The sequence below is a fragment of the Dromaius novaehollandiae genome, chromosome 6 (assembly GCF_036370855.1).
Source record: "Dromaius novaehollandiae isolate bDroNov1 chromosome 6, bDroNov1.hap1, whole genome shotgun sequence".
Classification (NCBI taxonomy): domain Eukaryota; kingdom Metazoa; phylum Chordata; class Aves; order Casuariiformes; family Dromaiidae; genus Dromaius; species Dromaius novaehollandiae.
The window spans coordinates 34,668,639-34,683,932 of record NC_088103.1 but is presented as its reverse complement, the minus strand read 5'-3'; the positions used below and the strand labels follow the sequence as shown (position 1 = coordinate 34,683,932).

At 44.0% G+C, this 15,294-nt stretch overlaps 1 protein-coding gene across 3 annotated transcripts in view; it reads left to right on the top strand.

Moving 5' to 3' along the window:
* SH3PXD2A (SH3 and PX domains 2A) overlaps window positions 1-15,294 on the top strand; it is a 272,825-nt gene that overhangs the window by 95,062 nt on the left and 162,469 nt on the right. The gene's annotated exons all lie outside the window — the stretch shown is intronic.

Sequence of the window (15,294 nt, the reverse complement as noted above, 5' to 3'; positions counted from 1 at the left end):
CATGAACAGGAGAAACACAGTGGTGAATCAGACATGAACTTTTCTACTTATCTTGAATGTCCTGAATGTGTGTCCTTCTTGTTGTGGTGCATGAGAGAAGTGATGTTGGATTCGGACTGCCAAGGGAGGTGAGGTACCTCTGTCTTGGGAGGTCTGTAATACCGGGATAAACAAACATCTCTCAGCAATGACTTGGATGGAGTTGATTGTGCCCTGAGTCAGAGTAATGGCTTTGCTGGTCTCTTGATCTCCCTTTCAATTCTCTGTTTCTGTGATTTGGTTATTCAGATCCATGTTGTGATAATATTCAAGGATCAAGATTAATTCAGAGCATGTGGCAACTGGATGTGAAGTGTTGATGGTTTGTCGTTGTGAGACCTTGGCCTCAAAAAGAAGAATTTTCATCCACCCAGCAGCAGAAACTTCTCAAAATCCAGTGTTCTCCTAAACTACTCTAGGGTTTTAATCCAAACCCCATGATTTCTGTCTCTGGTTTATAAGTGGCACTGGTGTAATTCTAGTCACCACAACACCAGTCCCTCAGTTGAATGTGCTCTTTGAAGTGTACATTTATGAATATTGCATTCAGAAGCTCTCATGTCACAGAGCAGTCATTGTAGCAGTTACAAGAAGCACTTTTAAAAAATTTATTTCCTCCTTCTCTTCCATCTCTTTCTATAAGGAAAAAGCCCAGTCTTTCAAATCCAGTTGCAACTACATGGATTACTGTAACGTGGAGGTAACATTATGGTGCATCTTACATGCGGGTGCAGTGGAAGGCTCTGCGTTGTTCATGTGGGCTGCTGGATGGCTGAGGGATTTCTCTGTTTGGCTGCTGGGCTTCATTTGTCTGGCTGCCCTTCTCTCCCGGCCCCATTCACTCTGCACACCAGACCTTACCAATGGCTGAGTCTTGTCCAACATGTCTGCACCGAATGCAGCACCTCCAAGTTGCTGGAGGGCTTTTAGTGCTGTCTTGTATTTCTTGCAATCTGGTAGTTTCAATATATGGCCTGGTTTTTGTTTTTTCATAGGCGCTAAATGTTAAATCAAATGCTCAGCACCTCTGAAACCTGTTTTATATATTAACTTGTTCAAAAGTCACAGTGGAAGCGAGCATTTTGTTTGTGAAAGCTGTGGATATGTACAGGGGACAAATTAATGCTGCTGAATGTCTTGTGTTTGTACAGTGTCTGGGACGGTGGTTTCTGCCTTGGCAATAGACATTTTGGGAAATATCTTCAGGATGAAGTGAGCAAGAAGGTTCCTTGCAGCAGGCCCGCTCCTTCCAGCCCTGGTTAGGAAGTGACATTTCCCCTCTCCCTTTCCCCCGTGCTGGTCGTGAGAAGGAACCCTCTCTTATCCTACCCAAGGAAAAAGTGAGGGCTTTTTCTGCTCAAATCAGCATGGAAAAATGTTACGTGAGCTGAGGCTGAATTCCATTCAAACATAAATAGAGTAGCATGCCCCAGAATATCTTTTCAGTCTAAATCCTGCTCAGCAGTCAAAAGTCCCAAGTACCAATAAAGTCACTGACTAATGGACGTTACTCAGTTCCTTTGGGTGCCTGGCTAGGGGCACTCATAGTTTCCAGTCATACGATTACTCCTTTTTACTTTAAACAGTCCTGTGTTCCTTCAGTCTTTCAACCTTAAAGAAAGATTGAGTAATTTGTGTTCTGCTTCTCATGGTGAAGTTAAAGGATCCCAGAGACACTGATCTTTTTTTTGTTTCCTTTCCTGCTACCTGGAAACACCTTCTTTGCATTAGGTGTCAGTTGAAGTGTTAGTTTTCCAGCTTATTTTCCCTCACCCTTTCTGAATCTCTCTTCTTGCCCGTTTCCCACTGGAATTGAAAACAGAATCAGGATTTTTGAAGCTGAACTGTTTCTCTGAGATACACAGTAGAGGTGGATTGGCACCAAAACCTTTGCTCTAAACTCTGGGTATTTGATGCGGAGAGAGGAAAGGATTAAAATCTGGAAGCTGAGCTGAAACTTTGCAAATGATCTCAATAAAAAAGCTTAGGGGAGGTCAGCCCCTAATTTCTGGGCAGTTCAGTCTTGAGTTCCTGTGGAGATATAAGGGACAGCCAGCCTGCAGACTGGACATTAGCCTGGTGCATGAGGGACCCCACGTTCAATTGCTTGTGCTCTCTTGCAGGAGTCTTACCTGCAAGAATAAAAACCTGCCTTGCTTTATACATGGGTGCGTTGAGCAGGGTAGCTGCACAACTGCAGGTATCTCGCAGTAGCTAAACTTCCCCTTCACTGATGCCTCTGGCAGGGAGAGATGGTATGTTGCCTGCATCCGAAAGGTATTTCTCTTTCACAGAAGTGATGCCAAAGTACGCTTAGCCTATACAAAAGCTGTAATTGAAATTTACTGGGAGGTAGATTCTGAGATATGTATGTACAAAGCCTGTCATACACGCAGTCCGATTTTGGTGCTGTGCCCTGCTGGTATATCCCACTGTTTCTGTTGTGGGCAGGTGGGCATTGCATAAAAGCATCACCAACCAGTGAATCATCTCCCTCTTAGAGTCTAACAGGGTGAATTTTGGACGGCAACACTACACCTCAGATTATGACAAGGTATAAGAAGAATTCCATGTCCAATTGACCATGGCAAATCCAATTCAACCTGCAAAGGGATATTTTTCCTCCCATTAGGCAGAATGTGATTAATTTCCCATGTGGAAAATTGTTCAAGACAGACGTGCTTGTAAATTATAGCATAAGAGATCCTATTACTGCGAGCTCCATCAAAACCCACTATGCCTCCCGAAATAGCAATAAGAAGATAATTATATTAACAGCCTTTCTTGTTATTTGATGTATGACTGACATAGGCCTTAAGCTTATTTTCTGCTAGATAGGAGCCTCCATTTAAGGATAGATACTTTGACATTTGTGGACATTAACAGCAATTCTTGGGTTTTGAAATTGGAAGTATTACAGAAAAGTTTTTAAAATAGGTGACTGAAAGCCAGTAGGTGCAAATGAGCATGCAGGTTAAAATGATACATCCTCTGGGGATGAAGACTTAAGAACTTCATATCCAAAAAAGAAGCAGTTTTACCAGCAGGGATTCCTGAAGGATCTGTTCTGGGATCTGTGCTGTTCAGCTTAGGATCTGCAAAAGAGGGCATTAGTGGTATAACTAACTTAGTTGATCATACTTGGAGCTGACTGCAAAAAGTCAGAGCAGGAGCTCATGATACTTTGTGGTGAAAAGGCGATTCAGTATTGTTAAGTACAAATCATTGCTTACAGGGGAAAAAAAAGACCATTACAATCAAGGAAGGAGATATCACTAGTCTTGTGGATGCTTCCATGAAAACAGCCAGCAGCAATCAGAAAGCCAAATGTGTTAAAAAGAATTAGGCAAAGAAGAAAGAGCAAAACACAGAGCTTCAACTGCATAAATCCACAATTCCCCTACATCGGGATTGCAATGTGCAGTTCTGGTCACTGCATCTCAAAAAGGATATAAGGTGCTGAGAAGGATGACAGAGGTGATTACAGGGGTGAATCAGCTTCCGTATGATGCGAGTAAATAGCCTAGAAGTCTTCAGTTTGGAGCAGAGGTAATGGGTGGGATATCATAGAAGTTTGTGAAATCATGAAGAATTTGAGAGGGTGACTAGGCCATGATTTTTTACTGTTTCTTAACGTACAAAAACCAGATGCAGCTTGTGAAATTTGGAAAACAAGCTTTAAGTGAACAAAAGGAAGTTTATAATCACATGCAATGTGATTAAATTATGAAATTCATTGCCAGAGGACTCTATAGGGACCACTATCTCTGTGGTTTCAAAAATGTACTAGAGCATTTTTTGTAGGATGGAGCCAAAAGTGGTTATTAAACATGATTTCTTAGTTCAGAAAAACTCTAACTGGTGATGTGCAGGAATGGGGAGTGTATATCAGGAGAAGGATCCCATTGCATGTGTCCTGTTGAATTTCTTCCTCATGTTTTATTGGCCACTTCTGTAGACAAGATACTGAGCTACAGAGATCTTTCATCCAACCAAAAGCAACACTCCTACAACAAAGTGGACTAAAGCTTCTGTCCCTTGTCAGTGTGTTATAACTATCAGTGTCACTGCTTTCTTGCACTAAGATGCTAAGCACATGGATGATAATTCTCCATCTAGAAATGGAGATGGCATCTGTCCATTCTTAAGCTTGTACTTGGAGACCACAAATCTGCAGTCTGGACCACCCCAGAGGGGTTGTATGAGGTGTCCGATAGTGAGACTTTATAACTCTGGCCAGACACCAGCATAGCAGTGCACACCAGGACACAAAGGCAAACAGCATTTGGGGAGCTGCCATACCTGTGTGGTGGCACAGAGAGAAAGACCAGTTTATTTGGTGGTGTGTATTTTGTTAGCAGTCAGTCCTGTTTGGCAGCTCAGTGTCTCTGTGGCTTCCAATGCAATTAATCACAGCCCAGAAGGGTAATTATCAGCTCACATATCTAATTCAGATTTCTGTGCCTATTCATTTTAATGTTTTTTCTTTAATTTAGCAATAAAGTTGGGGTTATTTTTATGTCTTTATGTTGCTGGCCCAGTGGTCCTTATTAAAAATAAAAAATAACAAAACACTTGTTTCCAGTTCCCTTTTTTCCCCCTTTTCACTGGGAAATAAAAAGGACATATTAACCATGAAAGGAAGACGAAGAGTGCATAGGCCTAGGGTCCTGCCGTCACCTTTGTGAAGGCACTTTTCCTTTCAGAGGGTGAGTAATTGGTTAGAACATTAATCCCTGAAAGAGGCTTTTTATTCTGCAGCTTTCAGTGGGAAAAGCTGTTGATATCTGACAGTGCTGTTTTTCCTTTGTTCTGGCATGGGCACTTTGCTGCTCATAGGAGAAGGTGGCTCTGGCAAAGGAGGCAAACTTCAGCCCTCTCTGAAACGTAAGGGATGCCAGGAGAGGATGGCAGAGTCTTCTACTCAGGGCAATGCTTGGAAAGTGTTTCTTACCTAGAGAATAGTGTGCATTCTGCTTCCTGAGTAGAGGTTTCAGTGTGTTTTCCTAGGACCCATTATCTCTACTTTACAGCTGAGGAGACAGAAGTGTAAGATAGAGATGAATTACCCTTGAACACCCTGATTTTTACCTCTCTGGTGACCTGTGAGATACTGAAGCAGATGAGAGTGGAGGGTGCCCAACACTCATTGAACTCTAGGGCAGAAGCTCTGTTGCTCTGCAGTGTTCATACACCCTTATGCAATGCATTTACTTGCAAGTGTAGGAATCAAGAAGAATGGCCTGATTTTCCAGGCGGACTGAGCCTCAGCTGTCATACAGTGTCAGTAGGCACTGCTGGTGCCAAGTCATACGTAAGCATAATTTGAATTAGAAGGTCTGAGTTGGAAATGGCTGAAGTACTCACATGTGGAAGAGCTGGGAGTGAAGCAGGCTGATTATCTGATAAATATTTATGAAATTGTTCCCTCACCATGATGTTATGCACTAGCAGATGAAGTGACTGTGCATCAGCTGATCAGAGGTGACTGCCCGTGTGAGTACTTCTAGTACTGCAGCCGATGTGGAGCAATTTGAGTGAGCTTCGCTGTCAGTGAAAGGCTGAGTGGCCTGAGACTGTTTCCTGTTTGCTGCAGGCTACATGTGCCTGTGTGGGTCTCCAGGTCCACCATCTAACAGTGTGCTCACACAAGCCAAAATGAGTGGGTTGGCCATGTGTCCTCCAGCTGGGAAGGGGTAATATGTGTGGCTTCATGGTCCTGTGGTCAAGAGTTAAAGAAGAGGTGCTGCTGGGTGGCTCAGGCCATGGACCTGACCTGAAAAGCTGTTTTGTCAGGCCCCTAGAGATGTGGCCAGATCCCATGTGCCAGCTGGGTTATTGAGCAGTGAGCATGGAGGAGGCAGGGAGAAGGTACACAGGCCTGCCTTAGGAGTCAGTGCAGTGTGGCCTCAACATGACTGCGTTGGTCAGACCCCTGAGTATCTGCTGGAAATAAAAGTGCCTTTCTCTCTTCTTCCGTGCTCAAGAGAAATCAGCTATCCCTGCCTTAAAGCACTCGCTCTTGCACCTTTGAAGTCAACAGCAGCTTTGTCAGGGATCGGAGTGGACGGAGGAGGAATCCCTACAAGAGATTCCTCTTAATGGCACAAAAGAGTAAGACTTATATTAAAAAGACCTGTCTGGAACCAGAGAATGCTCCTTTGGGTTTGAAATGGTGACTTGGTCTCCAGATGAGCTTCCTGTCTCAGAGGCCGGCCAACTTTAGTCTGTTGTAGTTTGACAGCTTGTTTCCATATCTGTCTCAGCCTGTTGAAAATTCAGCTTAAACCTAGTCAGAGACTAAGCTTCGAGGACTCTGGGAGAACACTTCCCTTTAGAAAGAAAGAACGCTGCTCTGTTTTGCAAAGCCCAGGGGATTTCATTTCTGAATACTGCTCTCTGAAACCCTAGCTGTTGATTTCCAGGCTCTGACAAGCACAGACACCTAGTTATGTTTGCCGCCGAGTTATTTGTTTGTTTAATTTCTGTGTTAATTGGTGCCTTCCAAATACCACAACTGCTCTGAGGAGCAGTGTCCTCACCAGTCTCACTGCTGAATTTCACCTCTTGTAACTTGTGTACCTGGCAACTCACTTAATTGAGGTCCTCCATAGAAGAGAATTCTGCCTCATTTATGACACAAATTGAGGATTTGTCTTTGATTAGAATAAATGCTTAAATAGAAGGATTTTCTGCCCCTGAATGCCAATGTAGATGATAATGTTTCTTTATACATGCGATCAGCAGAGTGATCTAGGGTTTGGCTCTATTGCTGTCATTAGTGTGTACTCATTTTGTGATCTTATGAAGTCACCTTCGCTTTCCTACCCCTGAATTTCTACTTGCAATGTTCCTACAAGAGTGTATGTCTTAGCTCTGAGTTATTGCAAAACCTACCTCCTAACAATAATAAAAGACTTTGATCTACATGGTGTGAGTGCAAATATTATTTTATTCACAGCTCCGGTTCTTAACCAGCTTAAGGGTGGAGTCTCTCAAGTAGTGTTATTGCCAGTCACGCCAAAGGATGTGGCTAGGACCTTACTATGCTTTTCCAATGTAGTTTGGCAAGGGTGTGGTGCAAATCCTCCTCCCTCCAGTGACCTTGCTGCAAGGTCTCGGACCCCCATGGATGTAGCTCAGAGGCTCCCTGCCAGTGAAGCTGGCTCTGACCCTGTGTCTGTGGGTAAACGTCTCTGGCATAGTGTCACACTAATGCTTACATTAATGACAAGTCTCAGAAGAAATTGCAAGACAGTGGAAATGTTTTAATAGGCTCTATTCATTAAGGCTCATGCTTTAAAAGACTGAGCTGGGACCATATGGTCCTTTTCTGATGGTCCATATCACCGCTGTCGGTAGAAAGACTCGTATTGATTTCCACAGATGCCAGTGAGCAGGTTCGTATTTGGTGTGTTTTTGGAAACAGCAGAGGGACAGTTCACTTTGTGTAGCATCTGGGGCATGGTGTAGGATTTGTTGATCAAAAATGTGGTGCAGAGGCATTTGAGAGACTTGTTTTTTTCCACTGCTGGAAGGGCAGGAGCTGGAGTATCTCAGATGATGCTAGCATGTTCAACAGCAGATGTGTTGTGTAATGTAAACAAGGGCTGCTAGTTCCCTGATTTGTTGGACCAACATACAGTGATCCACATCAATCCCACACTGGCCAGGGAGTGAAAGTTACTCCTGAACACAGTTCTGCAGACTGTCTGTGGACCGCTAGTATCCGCAAATCACAGGTTACGAGCCACAGACTATACGGATGAAAACAGGACACTGGTATCAGCTGATACAGGAGATCAACCAAGTGTATCAGCATGAATGATGAGATGCAGTCGTTGGCATTTTTATGATCAGTTTGGTACCTGGTCTTGATAGTGTGATTGTTGTTTAAGCCCTATGTTTCCATATATTAGATGACTTGGTCCTGGAAATTTGGAAATGGATCATTTTAGAGGATGTCCAATGAAACTTAGGTGGCCGTGGATGTGTAAGTGTTCCAGTTCTTATCTTAGGGGTGAAGTACACAGAGGGAAGGGAGACGGTTCGGATTTGCACAGCCTTTCCTGTTTTTCTGCACCTTTTGCTCACTGTGTAGCAAATGACTACGCAAAAAGGAGGACACTCCTGGATCCTCTGTGTGAGGAAACAGTGCTGTTTCCTAAGGCAGTGTTGAAAACGTGACCCTCCTTTGGCTCCCCAGTCTTTGTGGGACTCTGAATTATCATCAGGTCTGTTTGTCCAGGTGAGGGAGTGCCAATTGCCTGTGTTTGCTGTATAAATACCATTCCCTCTCTCCCTCTCTGACAAACTGACTGCTTTCAGCAATTTAAAGTGCTTAGGTACTTGTAGTCTAATGTAGCACTTGCAACCAGTAATTACGAATGAGTTCACTTCCCACCTTGGAGAAGCTGAGTTGCGTGTTTTGAGAAGACACTAGTTTCACTGCTGAAACTGAAGACTTTAGTCACTGAATCAACAGTCCAGCGCTTCACAGACACTCACAGACTGGGACGCTTAGTTTTAAGGGACCTAGGGAGCTTGTGCTCAGGCTGAGATCCGCTTGTGTGGGTCAGATGCTTTACTTTGTTGTACCCTGGCTGTAAAGTTGATTTAAGCAAGGTGATGGGTCTCTTTGGGTTTGATGGTGTGTACAGACTAAAATACGGAGAGCAGTCCCACAGCAAGAAAATAGGGATAATTTTGTAGCACTTTTACCTGCCCTTCCCAGACCAAGCACTGCACAACATGTCTGCACCATGGCTCCTGCCTTGCTTTGGAGAGATGGGAGAGTTGCAGCTGGGGCAGCTGAAAAGGAGATTACAGGAACAACGGGTTGTTTGGATGATACCAGCAGGACACAGCGCAATGTGAACTAGCCCTTGGCTTATGCAAAACACTGTACAAACAGTAACAGAGCTGTTAGTTTGAGATTTGCACCCTGTGGTCCCCATCTGTCACTCCTCAATTTCAGCATCAGTGTTCATGGCCTTTCTCCTTCTTCCAGCTGTGCCTGGAGCTTGAATTCCCAAAGTCTGTAGTAACTGAGCCATTCTAGAGCTGATCCGGTTTCCCAGGAGGTTAAGTAGCCGACCCCACAGACACAGCAGAAAGCAGCCGGGTATCAGAGGTGGGGATTCAGCCTTGCCTCTTGCCTGTCTTTGGTTTCCACTTGTAATTAGTCACATGGGGCATATTCTGCTGTATCACTTCCAGTGGAGGAAGATTTCCCTTCCTGTCAATGTTCTTCTATAATCAAACCATGCCATTTCCCATGCTTCCCAGTGATTTTCTTTAGCATTCCGGCTTCTGCGTTTTAGAAACAGGATCCAAGTGCAGAAGGACCCCTCCACACACACACACACCGTATCTCAGGGTGATATTGTTATTGCTTGTGTTGGCTTTCCTGGCTGCCCCATCTGTCTCCATCACCTCTTGTCACCTTCCATAGTAATTCCTGCTGATTAGCAAAGGCCTTTATCAACTGAGACTCTTCAGCAGCCAAGTTCAGCCAACAGTTCTGACTCTGTCACGAGTTTCTACCTGTGAAAAAGGCCTTCCCCCTCTACCAGTGGAAACAATATGAATCATTTCCCTCCCCTTTCTTTGTCAGGAGCAAACGTCGCCAATGCTAGGACCCTGACAGTGGCTTTTTGCCTCCAGGAAATCATGGATGAAACAATCCATGGAAACTGGGATTCCCATGTAAAAGTGAGAGGATATTTTATATGGAACACACGTCTTTTTTGGCCACGGTCAGATTGTCATCTTGTTGACAGCATGTCAACTCATGTACTTCCATGAGAAACATAAAATTGTTCTTCTATCCCATCATGCTGTGCCATTGGGTTTTATATTTTACATTGCAAGGTGGCAGTGCATATTTGAATGTTCTATTTGGGATTTATATTGTATGACAGGTGCCTGAACGTTTTCTTGAAGGACCCTTGGGGGAATGTCACAGCTTAAATGGGTTGAAAGAAATTTGTGTCATATCTGATAGGACATTTGTTCTTCAGTGTATAAAAATAATAAGAACAGCTTTGTGTAAGGAGTGGAAGCCTTGATAAAAATACTTAAGCCACAAAATGGTCTTAGTTACACTGGAGGAAGCTGTTTAGCCCCAAAGGAGAAGCTGTAACTCTGCTAGGTCTAAATTCTTTTTTCTTTTTCACTGATGCAACTCCAGTGTAACTGCAGAAAGAGTCTGACTTCTTCTCTTAAGCAAACTCTGCCTCTGAGAAGTTGATCTTAGGTTGAACACATTGCTTGGTAACATATACAGAGACCTCCCAGGTTCTCAGGTAAAAGGAGGAGAGACCTAACAGCAAAATAATACATAAAGACAGAAACAAATGCTCGTGCTCTTTTTCAGAGACAGCTGATGGACAGAGCCTCCGCAGCTGTAGCTGCTAAAGTTGGAGGCAGCACGTCTTTTTTAATCATAAATCAGATGAGACATTACTATATTTTTAACATGCCCGTAAGTATTCAGGCTGTCTGCTGTTGAATATTTATCATATGGTTTGCTTCACTTATTGCCCTCTGAAGTGTGGTGACTGTACTTGAGGTAGAAGATTAAAGGTAATATGAATTTCTCCATTGTTCCTTTGACAGTGGGTGTGGGCTCTTCCTAGCCTCTGACAGAGAGAAGCTCCTCACGTGAAACAACTGATGTCCTTAGATCAATCCATCACCCAGACGTCCCTTGAAAGTAAAAGCTCAGTAAGCAGAGGAAGAGAAGGAGATGGATCCGTGGATTCGTTCTCTGGTAGATTTGGAAAGGAGATAAACAGCAATTTCCCTGCCTCCCTGTAGCCCTTGCCGAGGTACTGCAGGAGTTCCCAGTGTTGAAGCTCCCACTCACCAGCTCTGCTCCAAAGAGCAGCAGTTCTTGCATTTCAGGGTTGAGCTACTGCCGCAGTGCGGGGACGACCTGGAGAAGGTCTCTAGGAGGTCTGTAGGTCTAGATACACAGGGCTTCTCCTTTGCAGTGAAAGGTGTAATTAGGAGATATGTTTTGTTAGAGGTTGTCTTAGAGCTTATGAATCACCTGTGTAGAGCAGTAACTGCTGTGTCAGCTGGGATCCACTGTGATAGCAGGGGCCATATAATGTATGTCCCATTTCTCTGGAGAAGAAAGCCTAGTCTCTCCTGCTAGGCACCTTTCAGGGACTTCTAGTACTTCTCTGCCTTGTGATGCCCTGCAGTCTCCGGCTGCCAGGCCACAGTGTCACTGGCCAATGGAGCTGGGCTTCTTCCCTGCGGGGGCCACGTCCACCACCATTTCAAAGTGTTACAGTATGGACCCTTCCAGCATGCTGGGCATATGTGTGCTCCTGCACTCCTGCTGATCTCTCTTTTCCACAGCTGGTATTTGCTGCGTTAAGAACTGTAATATTGCTAATAGGAGCACAGAGATGTAGGTTAATGAGTGGTCCAGAGTTTTGGGATGCTTTTTAGCCTGTTTGTTCTCAGGGTACACAGTGCCTGTTAAAGTCTGTGCTACTCTAACTGTGAGGTTATGCAGGAATAAAGTGATATTCGGAGAACACCTTTAAGCTTGCAGAATCAGCAGATGCCAGATACACAATCTCCTGGACAGCTTTGTTCTTCCCACTTTGTGCGTGCACTCTGTATAGAGGAGGAGGCTGAGGTCCTGCGGAAGAAGAGGTGTGTGGTCATGGAATTAAAGGCTATATCTATATTAACAAGGAGAGATGAAGGGATGACTTAAGATGTCCCCTACAATGCTAAACCTGATACTTTTCCTCTTATCCACATTAATTTCCTAGGAATAATATCTTCTTTAAAGAAAAAAGGATAAAAATAAATATTGTTATCCTGCATCAGCAGTGGGGCTGGAGCCCTGTGTCTTCCACCATCTCTTTCCCCACTGCTCCAGTCCGAGTTGTCCTTACTAACACAGATCTCCCTTGGCCCTGTCCAAGTCTGGCACATCTGTGAATGAAATACTTGCGCGATGCAGCACAGTCCCATGTAGCCTATAGCTTCCCATCCGAGACTGAGACAGACTTCCCATTCACTCCCTAGTTGGGTTGCAGCGTGGTTAACAAGCTGCTCAGCCTTCTGTAAAATGGGGGTTTAGTGCCTGGGGATATTTAAAACAGCTGCAATAAAATTCAGTTTGTCACTGAGAGAGGAAGCAGTATTGTATGTATTCATGTAGAAGCTGATTCTTTCCTTAGTGATGTGGAAACTACCAAGAGGAAAAGCCAAGCTGCGCACAAACCAGAACTCCACCCTTCCAAGGAAATTGCCCAAGCTATTCTCCATTTACTAGCCACCCTAGGACTTCCCCCTCTCACATTAGCGCTGCATGAAATGCTCCCTTCCTCTGGCTTCCTGAGGTTTTCTTAATGGCTTTTATATGCTCCCACTGCTCAGTTGTCCCTCTGCTGTTTATTTCTTTATGGCAATAGCAGAATAACCCTAACTATCTTGATAGTCAAACCTTTCCGTTAGTGTGTACCGTTGAGAAAAAGGATCTGTATCCAGTGGACCCACTTGGAGACCATGGAGAAGTGTACAGCTCTGCATTACCTTCCTTTTCCAGCCCCCAGTGATCTCCTCTGGTTTCTGAAGAAGAACAGCAGAAATGGGAGAACTGGAGAAAGCAGTAGTAACTCATAGTGGAGGCAGTGGTTCCTGCTAGTCAGTCACGATACATTCAGCCAACTTCTGTCGGCACATTCATTCAGCCATCTTCTGTCGGCACATTCATTCTTCCCAGAAAAGAGAAGAAGCTGAGCATTCAGGAGGTTGTGTCTCCTTAGAGGTGCTTCTATATCCCATAAATGAGGCTTCTCTGCCCAAGAATCATGAGGATTAGTGTTATGGTCCACCTTCTCTGCTGTGCTCCCCCTGAAGAACTGGACATGTTTTCTGAGTATCTTTATTCTGCTGCCTGCTTTTTTCCATGGCAACTGCTACTCCATGCTGGTCTTCCTTACTCGGCCTTCTCCATGACGCAGGTCTTAATGCTCTACTGGACTGGGCAGCTACAGATCTACCCCACAGCCCTGATCTAACCCTTCCTAGCTTCGAGTATCAATATTTTCCAGTTAGTGCTCTCAGCAGAAAACCTTCCTTTCTCTGAGGGGATAAAAATGGGAGCACCTTCTGGGCTTGGCTTCATCCTAACACCACAGTCATCCTGATATTTTCCATCTCCATTTAAGGACTGAATTAAGACTCATCATATCCTAGGGTCTTTTTTGTACTCTGTGTTTAATATAACGTTCTTTATTATATTTATCTTGTTTCTTATGTTTGAGTTTTTCATTTATTATGTTACTTTGAAGACTGGGCCTCCCTGTAAACTGTCTTTTTAGGAAAGCTGAGTTACATTTACAGGAGATCTTTCATGTGTTTAAGTCTTTGGTTCCTTTATGTTTTTATACGGTCACCAGATAGACTTTCAACTCATGGCTTGGACTGAAAACAAGAAAGCCAGAAAGTGAGAACATTTCCAAAACATTGCTTGCTCTTTGCAAATTAAAAAAGTTGCAAAAAAATACAAAGATGTCCCACACCAACATTTCTGGAGTGCTGAGAAAGGAATTAGTCTATTCTCTACAGTTACTAAAAAAAAAAAAAAAAAAAAGGCTTACTGCAGTGTGATCCTAGAAGCCTTCAGAAATAATAAGAAACATTTTGTAAGTGCAAGTAGTTCTCCTTGTTTACTGGGCAGAAAAGCAGGAGAACAACAAGCTTTTGATGTGTCCAAAGTTGGTCAGTCTAGGAAGCTGGAAGTCCCAAATCCTCCTCCAGCAGTCTTTGGCCAAATCGCTTAGGACAAATGAGCATCTTGGACCCCGACTGAAGATCCCAGTGTCCTCTGTGCTCTGTTACCGCACAGCATCCGCACTCTCCAGGGATGGCTCAGCACCAGCTTTGTAATCAGATAGCTGCGTGGACCCAGATAGATACATGTATGGCACTACGAAATGATGAATTCACCCTGCAGGACAAACTGAGTTGACCAGTTTTGCTTCCAGATTTGGGGACTGAGATAAACCGCTTCCCCTTGTCTCAAGCAAAAGGTTTTAAAACTTTATAGATTAGCAGCTGTGGAAAGAAAAGGCAACCAAGGGGCCAAGCCTGAGAGGGTTTAGCTTCTCTCCTACTGGACTATTAAATGATATGATTTCATTAACCTCTCAGCTTCTGTAAATCTGGCAAAATCAAAGCCACGTATTCAGATTTCAGATCTGACTTCATTTCCTGGTCTGTATTTTTATCCCATGATCTATGGATGAGTATTTCATTTGCACTTTGTCAGACCAAGTTTGGAGTGGAGGTTGATATATATGTCAGTGTGTTTTCTACAAAGACATTTCATGGATTAAATAATGCTGGCAGATACTGTCTTTATCCACCACCACAAGGAGAACATATAATTTATTGTCTCAATACATTAAAAGAAATACAGCGCAAAGAAAAAGGGAAGAAAACCACCAAAAAAGGATATGAAGATATAATCCCTTCAAGCCAAAAAAATACCAACTCCATGACATCCTTGTCTGTGGGGAAACTCAGCTCCTAGATTATTTTGATAAACTTTGTTATAATCAGTTTAACACAAAAGCCAGCTATTTATTTAATCTTACCCGGCTTGCAGAAATGTCATCTACCAAGGATGTTGAGGTTATTATTTTTTCACTTAAAAAAAATAAAAAAACAAGCCTAAAATTGTATCTACTGTCAGGACTGTGATTCTTGAGACGCGGCTGGATGTGTCTAGTTTGTTTATTTTTCTTCTATTGTGTGGTTTCCCTCTGTAGATGGATGAGGGCTCTGTCGCCAGCTGCCGTGCATTTCCTCGGACGCTGGCTGCAGCGTTGGTCTGGGGGCCCGGGTGGGAGCACCCGCGATGGGGGAAGGAGTGGGCAGGAGCTGGGCATAGATGGGGCTTGTGTCCCACCGCGGCAGTGCTTGCTGGGACAGCCGACGCGGACCTGCCGGTACCAGCCTGGGAGAGAGCCATCGTTCAGTGTCAGCCTATTCCAAGATAACTCTGTCACTAAAAAAGGAAGCAAAATTGTTTAAATTATCTATAGGATGAAATAGAAAGAAACACCCTCTGCCCTGTGAGCTGTCATGATCCCCTTTGGACAGCTCGTGTAAACAGGACTTCAGGCAGCAGTAGCTGAAGTTTCACAGAGCTGCTGTGTCCCTGGTGGGTAGCAGCTCCTTGTGTTTTGCACCTCCCATGCCCAAGAGTTTTAA